We start from the raw sequence: 12189 nt of genomic DNA on the forward strand, positions 1-12189 counted from the left end.
GTTTCAGATTTATTTTTAAGATGTAGTGTTATGTACTTCTTTTGTACAGTATTGTATCTTCTGTACAGTTATTTATCAGACACTCTTACTGCAAAGGCTCATCTTGGTCATTTTTATTACCATAGGATCAATTAGGCAACAACTGAACTATTTGGTATTTTACTGCAGATTCCAAGGGGCATCTTGGTTCCTTAGGGTCCAAACTTGCTCCCTAACCTAGAGATGCTTAGTTTGCAAAAAAAAATATACACAATTTAAGTAGTCATTCGCAACTGAAAAATCACTTGAGGTTTCCTAACCCCTAGTATACCATTACATTGCCAATTTTGAACTAACTAGCCACAAAACTTGAGATTTGTGCACTGATGAGAGTACAATTAAAAATATTCTTCTATATTGTAATACACAGATGAAAATCATATCCATAAGCCATATCAAGAGGCTGTACAGAAAAAAAAAGGGAAACATTTTTCCAGGAACATGAAAAAAGCCCCAGTCACGGAAGACCTATTTTTTTCATAAGAGTAGTATGATAAGAGTTCACTCCTTGTTTGTGTGATCAAAGACAGAAACCCAGAGAGACCAGTGCAGAACTTTTAAACTTTCATGAAAACTAAAGGAATTACTCAGCCATAATACCTTCTGGGAAAGAAACGTCTCTGGCCTCAATTTACGTGGATAATTCTGGGGAGTAGGTTACATCCTTGTGGGAGTTTCTTCTGAAAATCCCAGGAGGGGGGATTACAGTTAATCACTCTATTCTCTTTCTATAAGAGAGGGTAGCAAGTCTCTTGGGAAATATATTTTTTTTAATCTCCTATACAAAGGAAAACCATGCTATGTAATTTTATGGGGGTTTTTAATATTATTACTGGCCACATCTACCAAGGACATGCAACTTGGTTTCTTTAGGTCTCCATCAAAAAACTCACATGAAAGATATTTAGAATTTCTTACCTGTTATGCAAAAGCAAATATTTTAAAACATAAAAATATATTAAAATAGATTAAAATAGCTTGAAGGGGATTTTTTTTTTCTGTCATCATTCTTCAAAGCATGATAGACCCCAGAACTGTGGTCATGATGTATTTAATAGAAATTTATCAATAATAAATATGGATGGATTATTGGGTTGGTCACACAGTATAATTCATACTTAGCTTTTTTAACAAACCCTTCCTGCAAATAAATTCTTTTCATTTACATTAATCAGAAGTGTAAAGACTTACCAGCATGGGGAGCATATGAACAAACAAACAAAAAAGTGTTCTACTGAACACATGATGCCTACATCAATTTAGACCAGGCACATACTGTGGACTGTGACAGAAATATTTCACATTTTATTCAGAGGAAAGCTGGAGGATCATGTAATTGGACAGCAGCTGAAGAGGAGCTATGAAGAAGAAACATTATTTCAAACATAACATGTTTCTTAGTTGCAATTTTTTTTTCAGTAGCCACTTCTTAGATGCAAAAGAACGACCAGAAAGACATGGGCAGTGTGTAGCACAGTACATCTATGTCAGTGTGGCAGTACCACTCGCTATAAAGTGTCTCAAAGCTTGCTGTGGATCTTTGCCAAAGTCTACATTGGAAGGCTTGGTGCTCAAACTAAATATTAACATTTTCTTTGTTTCCCTTTGGGATAAATAGCTTTCATCTCTTAAACCCACCAACTCTTTACACAATTCACATAAACGGGAGAAGAGCAGTCTGGATTATAGCCTCTGCAGTATTCCTGCCACCTGGCTCAATCCCAGGCAGGCTTAGATATCACTATTCAATGTAATTATGCACTCAGATAAAGTCGATTTTGTTTAGACTGATACAAAGTCTGGCAGCAAGAAAGTTAATAGTGTCATTCCACATAACATTGCAACGAACACATCCATTCTGCCAGACTGAAATGGGATTTGGGCAATATACAGGCAGAGGCACTGGCTTGTTCCTCTGAGCAGGGGTGAATGTCTTACAGTGCTGCTGGAAGGAAAAAGCTCACTTACCACAAACAGCCCCAGTGATGCTGCCAGAGACAGAGAGCTGCAGCCAGATGCTGTGGCAAGTTGCAGTGTTCCATGTTCCCTCTCACACAGCTCAAGCAATGATACCAGCTCCAGTCTTTTGCTAAAGTTTTTAGTAAAGAACTGCCAAGATACAGATACTTGAGTATGTGCATGAGTGTGTGCTTATATTGACAGACCTACTTACTCAAATCTTGCAGTGTTCCTCTGAAAGCATATATACAGGAAAGCTGATACTTGCCAAATGTTCCAGTCACAGGACACCACTATAAGCTTTATTGCCCATTATCAAACACTGATTTCTTATCAAAATATGCTGTTTAGTAATTTAAATAAGACACATTCATTGTCAGAGTACGAAGCACTCAGTGGCCATTACTGGAGAGCCAAATATCTCAGAAAACATCATCATTTTCTCATTACTAATCCATTGGTTTATCCGTCCAGCTAAACAGCAGCAGCCTGTTTCTACAAATAAGGTTCCTTAAATGAAATGGAAATGTAAATTTCTGAACAAAACAATAATTCCACAGGGGTGAAAAAAATCAAAACCAAACACTTACTTATTTTTCACCCACATATTTTTTCTTCCAAGTAACTAATGATTTGTTGAATTTTTTGTTGTTGTTGTCATGAAGAAATTGATTCAAAGGTGGAATAAAACAGCTATTCTAAATTATTAAAAAATATCTTTTAAAATGAAATGGCATCACAAACAAGTATTGTGCATTTCATAATGGGATGCAGTTGAAGTGAATATGATGGCACAAAACATTTTATTGTCTACTAATAAAAAAGACCAGAGCAAGAATCAAAATTATGACCTGACTGACCAGAAAGAATTGAAAGAACAAGAATCAAGATGGAACCTACTTTGGTGTGAATTTTAATTTGTTAATTTAAGGCATTTACAATTCAGGATTTAAGCAATGATGAAGGCAGTTCAGCTTTAACTGAGTTACATAACATTAGCATTATTTACTCATCTTGAATGCTGACATTACTTAATGTTCCTTTCTAATTTCAAGTGTTTATTTCAGTTCTTCAGGACTGTAAGATTTCTTATTTTCTCTATTATTTTCTTTAAATTCAGAGAGGTCAAGTATCCAGATAAATACCTCTGTGAAAAGGCATCTATATTTCTGGCAAAAAACAAAACCAGAAGCAATAAAGCTTTTTCTTTGTTCACAATCTCAATAGCCATCAATCTCTGATTACTATTTAAACATCTCTGTAGGTCTATACTTCTTCTGAATAGCCTCTGCTGAGACCAAACTTTTAGGAGCCTTTATAAATAGTGTAGCTGTGTAATTATATTTCATTTCCAATAAAAATCCAACCACCTTCAGCTGACTCCCTGGACATATGGTATAGACATCAGTTATAAAAATGATATGCCCCACTACAATGTCTGGAATGGGTAGTTTGATGCTGGGAATGAATGGCTAAGTGGGGATAAATTATTTAGTAGCCAGTATACAAACCCAAATGGCTGTGATTCATTCCTGTTGTGGGAATGTGAAGAATATCTTCAAACAAGAGTGCACTGGGGCAATAGCAAATGGAAATTACATGTCAAATCTGCATGCTTCTTTCTGGTGGTAGCCTTTGAGCCAGGGACTTTGTATTGCATTAGCATTGAAGAAAAAAAGATACATTTAGCCTTAAGAATCAGCAACCATAATCCCCCTGTATTACCCAGTGTTGTAGACTAAAGTATACTGCATCAAACACCCAGTTAACAGCTTATTCCCCCTATAACTATCCAGGTTCCAACAAGACTATAAATTCCATATAATCCTCTGCTTGTCTTACATTAGTTTTACATAAGGAAAGTATAATTGTCTATAAATGTGCAAGTCTTTAGGACTGAGGAAATTGAGAATAGGAAAGCAGGCTTTCATAACACAGAAACCAAAACAGAATCGGAGGGAGCAGCAGGTGTGATCATCCAGGGTGCCAGTAATGCTAAAGCAAAGGGCAGTCAGGAAAGGAGCCTTGGAAAAGAATGCTCTTGCATTTAAAATTATACATGTGGGATTTTTTTCTAATTAAATAGCAACTTTCCAACCGAAAACACATCTCCTTTGTGCTGTTCAACTTTTTATAGCTGCACATTTAAAATCTCCAAAGTCAAAAACATCTCTGTTTAAATTAAGAAAGTAACCCGTCTGTGTAAGGTGATTTATCCTAGGTCATAGCTCTACCCCTTGTTTTGCTTTTGTTTGTTTTTTGTTGTTTTGCAGGATTTTTTGGTTGGTTTGGGGTTTTTGTTTGTTCTTGGGAGGGTTCGTTGGTTGGTTTAGCTTGGTTATGTAATGGTGATTTTTTTATTGGTATTACTAGTGGCTGTTGGGTTTCCCCTTGATTTGGTTTTCTGTTGTTTTGGAGGTTTTTTTAAATAATCTAACTTACTCTGTGAAATTCGTAGCAACAATTAGAATAAGAATTATCTACTTGTCAGTTTTCCCTTCTATCTTTCTCTTTGTAAAACACCTCATCTCAGCACGTCAGTGAGGCAGGTCAGATTCGGGGCTCCTTCTGCTAAAAGCTGTCTTTGCTGTGCCTCAGTCAGCTCCCCTTTGCAGCTGTCCTTCCAGCTGCCTGCCACTCGCTCCTCGGGTGCTGGAATAACTAGGTGCAAAGTGAGCCCAGAGCACTTGAATCCAGAAACAGCCTTTCACTAGAATCTAGGGCTAGCTAGCTTCATATAGCTTTGTATAGCTTTATATGTCTAAAGCTGTGAGCTGTACAAAAAGAAATTTTGACAATGTTTCTTAAAAGAAATGGGGAGAGGACGTCTGAAAAACCATTAGTAACTCCTGACATCTCAAATGCAAACTTTCTTACAAAAGACAGCATATTCTGAAAATACAAGCCTCTGGGAGTTGGTCCTGCTTACACCACTGCTGTGCGGTAACTGAAGGGTTATAAGGTCAAAAATATTACTGAATACAGTAACACATGAAGAAGAATTATTTGATATAAATTTACTATCACAACAATTTCCAGTAAGAAAAGTCTTAAATATAGAAGATGCAGCTTTCCCTACACAAATTTATTTTTCAAAGCTAAAAAGTAAGGCTCTTGTACGTTATTGAAGAGGTTCAGCCCTTAAAAACAAACGCAAATACCAAGCTGGAATAATTTAAAATTACAAATAGCAAATCCACAAGCAGCCAAGCTAAAAAGGCTTGCGAAGGTTTGCTCTTCCTCAGGAACGATTGAGGAATATGTACAGCAATATGTATTCCTTATATTCATATTCATAGTGTTACAAGAAAATTTCCCATTTTAAAGATTATTTCTGGTATACTAATCCCTTAAAACACCTGACTTTAAAACAGCATGGGAGTCTTTTCAGAGAAGCTAATATTCCCTAAGTTGGTCCCCTCCTATACAGGTCTAGAAATTTCACCTTTTGAGAATTTTATAGCATCTGTAGTCTCTAATTCTTAAAGGTTAATTAGAAAACACTAGCACTCTGGTGGTATTTTGTATTCTGATTTTTAATCTTCAGCTGGTGTGCACATAAACACAGAAAAATAGCTCTCTACGTGGAACTGCTTTGAAGCATGTTAAGAGAAAGCTTTTCACCCAGAGGGTGGTTGAGCACTGAACAGGTTCCCCAGGGCAATGGTGACAGCACCAGCCTGGCAGAGCTCAAGGAGCACTCGGACCATGCTCCTGGGCACATGGTATGATTTTTGTGGCATTCAGAGCTGATCCAGATGTTGGACTCAATGAGTCATGTGGGTCCCTTCCAACTCAGAATATTCTTGTGAAGTGATCAAGGCCATCAAAGTTGCTGCTTCCTGAATTACTTGTAGAACTAATTCTTCTTCAAAGAAGGTGTTCTACCTGCAATTATTACAGCGAATTTTCAGAAATGGTTCCAGAACATTTTGTTGATACATTCAGTCAACTTAGGTCTGTAATGGATTTGTAATGTCATAAATCTGTATGTAGGTAAATGCTCCTTAAAGCCTATTATTAAAATAAAAAATAGTTGAAAGATACACCCACAATGAAATCAAAAGCAGTTAGAGAAATCCCTTTTCTTTCTAAATCTTCAGAGCTCCAGCTTTTGCACCACTATTCAGAAGGTCAATTTGGCCAACAGGTAGACAAAACAAGCACAAAGCCTATGAATGATTTCTAAGGGCAGGTTAAACATCACCCCTTCTTCTCAACCAATCATTGCTTAAGTGTAGGTGAACATCACCTCTATCCACAATTGACATCCTATTCAGCATTCAAACAAAATTTATAGTACTTATTGGCAGTGCTGGATCAGTTCACCAAGTCTGATCTCTTAGCACAGAAAAGCATTTAGCTGAAGATAATCACAAAAAGACAGATGGTCTTGCAAACTCTGCCAAGCCAATGGGTCTTACTATTAATAAATCAAGTACAGAAGTGATGAAAATTAATTTATCTACTGATAATTTTATCTGTTTTAAAGGTGAGGTCTAAGCCAGTGCTAATAAATCCACTTAAAACAAGAGATTATGTGTTTGATGGGAGGTTCCAAACAGTGAAGACAAGTGCTGCATTTTGAAAACTCCCTGTGTAATGAAGGTCCAGTGTGATTCAAAAGAACATCAAATTAAATACATGAAGCTGTGGCATTTTTAACCAATGTCCATACAGCACAATTTTGAAGTGTGGTCTGAACTAGAAGAATTTGCAATGAAGGCACCTGTGCAATTAAATCAAGACAAATGGATGTACAAAACTCTTTGCGTTTATCCCAAGCACAGTCACTGCAAACACAATCCCTTTGACCCCCACATGCAGGTTACCCATGGCAAGGACAGACTTCAGCTGCTGTGCCTCACAAAATCTCTGTGCTGATGGCCACCCATGGCTCTGGCAGCTGCTGGACAGAGGAGAGGAAGACCTGGGCTGGCTCTGTGCAGGACGATGTCAAGCTCAGTCTTGACCAACCCTTCTCAGCACCACCTTTTTGATCTACAATTGGCAAGGGGTCAATGACAGAGGAACATAATATGTAGGTGTTGCACAACAAAAAGGTGTACGAGCAAGTGGGTTTATTAGAGAAAGAGTAGATCTGCAGTTCCCTGTTGGGGGTTGGTTTTTCCTTTCCTCTCTGTGGAATTTTTTCCCATGGATATGCTAAGAAGCACTGATGGCTAGTGACAGGGGGAGGCTCTCTGTTTCTTTTTCGCAGTTTCTTTCGCAGGGTCGGGGCGGGGAAGGGGGGAGCACTGTGAGATCAGGGTCAGGTAAAGGAGAGTGGGGGGAAGTTGCTGGGACTCGCTCGTTGCTGGCTCCAGGAGAAGGAGGGCCGCTGGAAAACCTCGCCCCGCCATCCCAACGCCGGGACCTGCCTCTTCTGCTGTTGGACCCTGCACCCCCGCTAGGACGCTCTCCTGCTCCAGCCTGCCATCTCTGAGCATCCTGTTGGATGGAGCACCGGGACCAACACTGTGAGCAAAGTCTCTCCTCCATCCCTTTCCCATGTGGGACACGTCGCCATCCCCCCAGCACTCCGGCAGCCGTGCGGGGCCTGGCCCTGCCCAGCGCCGGGAGTGCAGCACAGGGCAGGGAGCCTGGGCCCAGGACTGGGGCTGGGCTGCTGCTCTCTTTGTTGTTAATTTCATAGCTGCTGTTGTTTTCTTTGTCTTGTTAGATATACTGGTAAAGAACTGTTATTCCTATCCTCATACCTTTGCCTGAGAGCCCCTTAATTTCAAAATTATACTAATTCAGGGGGTGATTTTACTTTCTGCATTTTGAGGGAAGGCCCTGCTCTTCCCAAGCACACATCTGTCTTTTTCCAACCAGGACAGATTTTGGCACCAACGGTGGGGCCTGAGGGCATCGAGAGGAAAGGGTGGAAAAGGAATAATTGTTCTTGAGTGACTGGATTTTTTGTGTTCAGTGGTACCATTTTGTCCAGCTTATCCTGGTTCAGGGTCCATGTGGTCACAGCTATATCTCTCCCATTTTCAGCCCCTTTTCTGAACATGGGTCCTAATTAAGGCTACTGTAGCCATTATCCAGTTCATCATGCATGGATTTTTAACTTTCTCTGGAAGACGGACACATGGATTCAGGGCTATTGCACTTTAACTGTGTGTTTTTGGGGTTACTTTAATATTGGTATATTATATAATAATAATATTAATATGTACTGTAAGGGAATAACACCAGGAAGCATTTTCTCCCAACCCTTCACTCAGTTTTTTAGGTCCACCCCACCAGTTTTTGAAGGGTTCAAATATCCTCTAAATGCTAATGATATCATACAGTGGCTGGTGTTGCTGATATGCCTGTTCTGGTTAGCATTCAGAGATAAGGGGAGATTGGCTTGGATAAAAACCCTGATACCTACCCCAGGAAATAGGGATGCTGCTGCAGAGACTGACCCTGCCCCAGAGACTAGGGATATTACCCCAGAGTTTGACCCTGCTCCACAGCCCACCTCGGAAAGGAACCACCCAGAATGGGTGGGGGTGCTAGCAAAGGAGATACGTGAGATGGGCCAGATGCTGAAGGAGTACCTCTCCCCAGCTGGTGAGAAACCCTCCCCCTGCCTTAAAGAGGGAGACTCTGATGGTGCAGCAGTGGGACCCACAGATGTTACATCTGTCCAGGTTCCAGCTGAACTGCAAGGGCACTCACAGCCAGCAGCAGTTGCCCCTGTGGAAACTAGGAAGTCTAAGATGAAAACAAGGCACCTAGATAATAAGGGTCAGGAAGGGGGCCCCTCACAAGCAGCAGGGGAGCCAGAAGTTGAGATCATCACCGAGTCTCTGTCATACGAGAGTCTCTGTAACCTGTGAATGGACATTGTACGACGGGGCCGTGAGGCTTTTACAACCTGGTTACTGCGGGTCTGGGACCTTATGGGTACAGGTGTGCAACTGGATGGTACTGAGGCAAGGAACTTGGGAGCCTTGACCCAGGACTCAGGTGTGGACCAGGTATTTGTAAGGGAGACAGGTCTCCTTTCCCTCTGGGAGCAGCGTTTAATGAGTGTGAGAGACAGGTTTGTCCACAGGGAAAGAATGCAGGAGTACCACCATTGAATGCGTTGGAATACCCTTGAGGAAGGGATCCAAAAGCTGAGAGAAGTGGCAGTCCTGGAGGTGCTCTTTGGGAGGGATGGACAGCATGACAATGACCCTGACAAGGTCAGGTGCACAGGGCAGATGTTGTGGAATCTGGCAAACCTGGGCCCATCTCAATATACCCCCTTTATTGCAATGATTGATGCTGATACCAACCAAGTGACAGTGGGTTCTGTTGCCAACAGGCTCAGGAATTATCAGAGTATGATGGCTGGCCCAGTGCAGGCTCATGTCTCTGCTGTGGTTAAGAGCCTCCAAGAGGAGGTGAGGGAGGTGAGGGAGGAGCTGAGGAGGAACAGTTCCCATGCAGCACCAGTGCGAGTCACAAGCCCAAAATTAGAGCCCAACGCCCCCCAGCTAGGGAGAGAGGGTACACCCCACGTGCTGACCTGTGGTTCCTTCTGCGTGACCACGGGGAAGACATGAGAAGGTGGGATGGGAAAACCCACTTCTGTCCTGGCATCATGGGTGCATGAACTCAGGGAGGGAAACACTAACCAAGGGAACTCCACTAAAGTGAAGGTAGCCTCCACCTATTTTTTAGCTTTTGTATTTTGTTATTTTAAGTGAGATAATTTTATGCTCTAGATGTTGAAACAGTGATGTTTCCAAGCATTACTTCTACATCTTTAGTTTTAAAAGGCTGTAGATAGGAAGAAAGGCTCTGGTAGGTTTGATACCAGCTGAAGAAGATACCTGACTTTCTTTAACAATAGTCACAGCAGATGAACAAATATTTGCGAAAGATGAAAAAATAAGAGCTTCAAAATCTAAGAAGCTAATACTATTTTCCAGTTTATATACCTCCAGAGCTTGTTCTATGTATCTCCAAAGAATGGTGCCCAAAATGGGGTTAATGTCTTGCAGCTGAATAACTCCTGGCTGTGTCAAATTAGATACTTGCTTTTTCTCTCTTCTTCATATAAGCTTGTTCAATTCACAGACATCGCAGACTTTGGATAGAAAATATAAAAGGAAAATATTTATATTTTGCTAATACCTAGGATATAAGTGCACAGTGGAGAATATGCTACTATTCATTTGAGACAGATTTTAGGGCGAGGTCTAAAAAGCTTACTTTCCCTGGAGGGTTTTAAAAGATGTGTAGATGTGTCACTTAGGGACATGGTTTAGAGGGGAATATGGTGATGCTGTGTTAAGGGTTGGACTTGATGACATCAGAAATCTTTTCCAAATGATTCTATTCTATAATTCAAGAATAGCAGCAACCAGAGAGGAGGTAACATCATCCTCTCTGGCTACAGGCTCTCAATCCTTTCACCTCTCCCTACCTTCTCCATCAAGGCAGTGGCTTAGCTCCTAATGCCACCTTTTCCTGACCAACGTCCTCCATTTCTTCATTCCTCTTTTCCAAGAGAGCAAAGCTTAAGCTGGATCCTGCCCTAAAGCAGGAAACTAACAGTGTTGGATCAATCCTTGGACAAAACTCCTCAAGCACAATGGGATCATAGTGAAGTTTTACCAATAGAATCCCAGAACTGTGACAGTAATATCAATCAATAGTTTTAGTAAATGGGGCAAGAACTTTTAAATAACTTTTTCTTCATCACAGCTGAAAAACTGCTGGTGGTTGTCAGGACACATTTATTTCCTTAGATGCTCAGTTTGGACTGCCTCTCAGGTACCTGAACTATTTTCTTAAGTTGGAAGCTTTTCCCATATGAGCAAAATTGATTCTATATCTAGAAATAAAAAATCGTAAAAAACCCAAGAAGCAAAACAAAAAACCTAAGCAAACAAAAAAGCCCAAACAAAGAAGCAAACAAAACCCAAAACCCCAGAGCAAAACAAACAGAAAACCAAAACCAAAATCCCAAACAAACAAAAAACTCAAACAAACAAAAAACCCAAACAAAAAAATTCTAAACTAAAAGATGCTTACCTAATATTCTACCATAACATCAATTCAGTCAAATTAATTACTTTTGTTCACTTGCATCATGTCTTATTTAGATTTATGTTTTGCAGTGTTAAGCAGTCAGTCCAGCTAATGCAAATGAAATTATGCCAGTAAGGGCTGCCTAGTGACATATATTTCAGTATTTACACCCACAACACACAGTAAGATGGCTTGGAAAAATCTGTTCCTTACCACAAGGCAGGATCCCCAGTAGAGCTGCTTAGGGATGTGCAGGATGAACTCTGAATTTAAGAACACTTTTAAAAGCACATATTAAGAAGTTAGCCTTTTACACTTCAAGTTCATTAATGGAGAGAAAGGCATCATGTCAAGGAAGTAGAGTCACAACACTTTTGTGGAGGATAATATGAGGACAGCTGAAGGACTCATTGAAACAAAACCTCATCACAAACTTGTGAACAATTCTTTCCTTCCAAATAGAGCCCAAGTCACCCTTTCAGAACCATGCAGTCATTCCCTTCAGCCATGATGAATCACAGAATATTTGGGATTGAAAGGGATCTCTGGAGACAATTTCATCCAAACCCCTACCAAGGTAGGGTCACCTAGAGCAGGTTACACAGGAACTCATCCAGCTGGGTTTTGAATTTCTCAAGAGAGGGAGACTCCACAGGCTCCCTGGGCAGCCTGCTCCAGAGCTCTGCCACCCTCAACACTAAGAAGTTCTTCCCTATGTTGAAGTGGAATTTCTTGTGTTTTAGTTTATGACCATTGTTCCATGTCCAGTGTCTGAGCACCACTGAATAGTCTGGCACCACCCTCTTGACACCCACCTTTGAGATATTTTTGTGCATTGATGAGATCCCCGCTGCCTTTTCTTCTCTAGACTAAACAGGCCCAGCTCTCTCAGTCTCTCTTTGTAAGAGAGATGCTCCAGACCCCTCATCATCTTCGTGACCCTTCACTGGACCCTCTCCAGGAGTTCCTTGTCTCTCTTGTCTTGAGGAGCCCAGAACTGGATGCAGCACTCCAGGTGTGGCTTCACCAGGGCCCAGTGGAGGGGGAGGATCAGCTCCCTTGACCTGCTGGCCACACTCTTCCCAGTGCAGCCCAGGATCCCACTGGGCCTCCTGGCCACAAGGACTCACTGCTGGCTCATTGTCACCTTGAGATCCACCAAGG

This window comes from Sturnus vulgaris, chromosome Z (genome assembly GCF_052056855.1).
Source record: "Sturnus vulgaris isolate bStuVul1 chromosome Z, bStuVul1.hap1, whole genome shotgun sequence".
In the NCBI taxonomy this organism is placed as follows: domain Eukaryota; kingdom Metazoa; phylum Chordata; class Aves; order Passeriformes; family Sturnidae; genus Sturnus; species Sturnus vulgaris.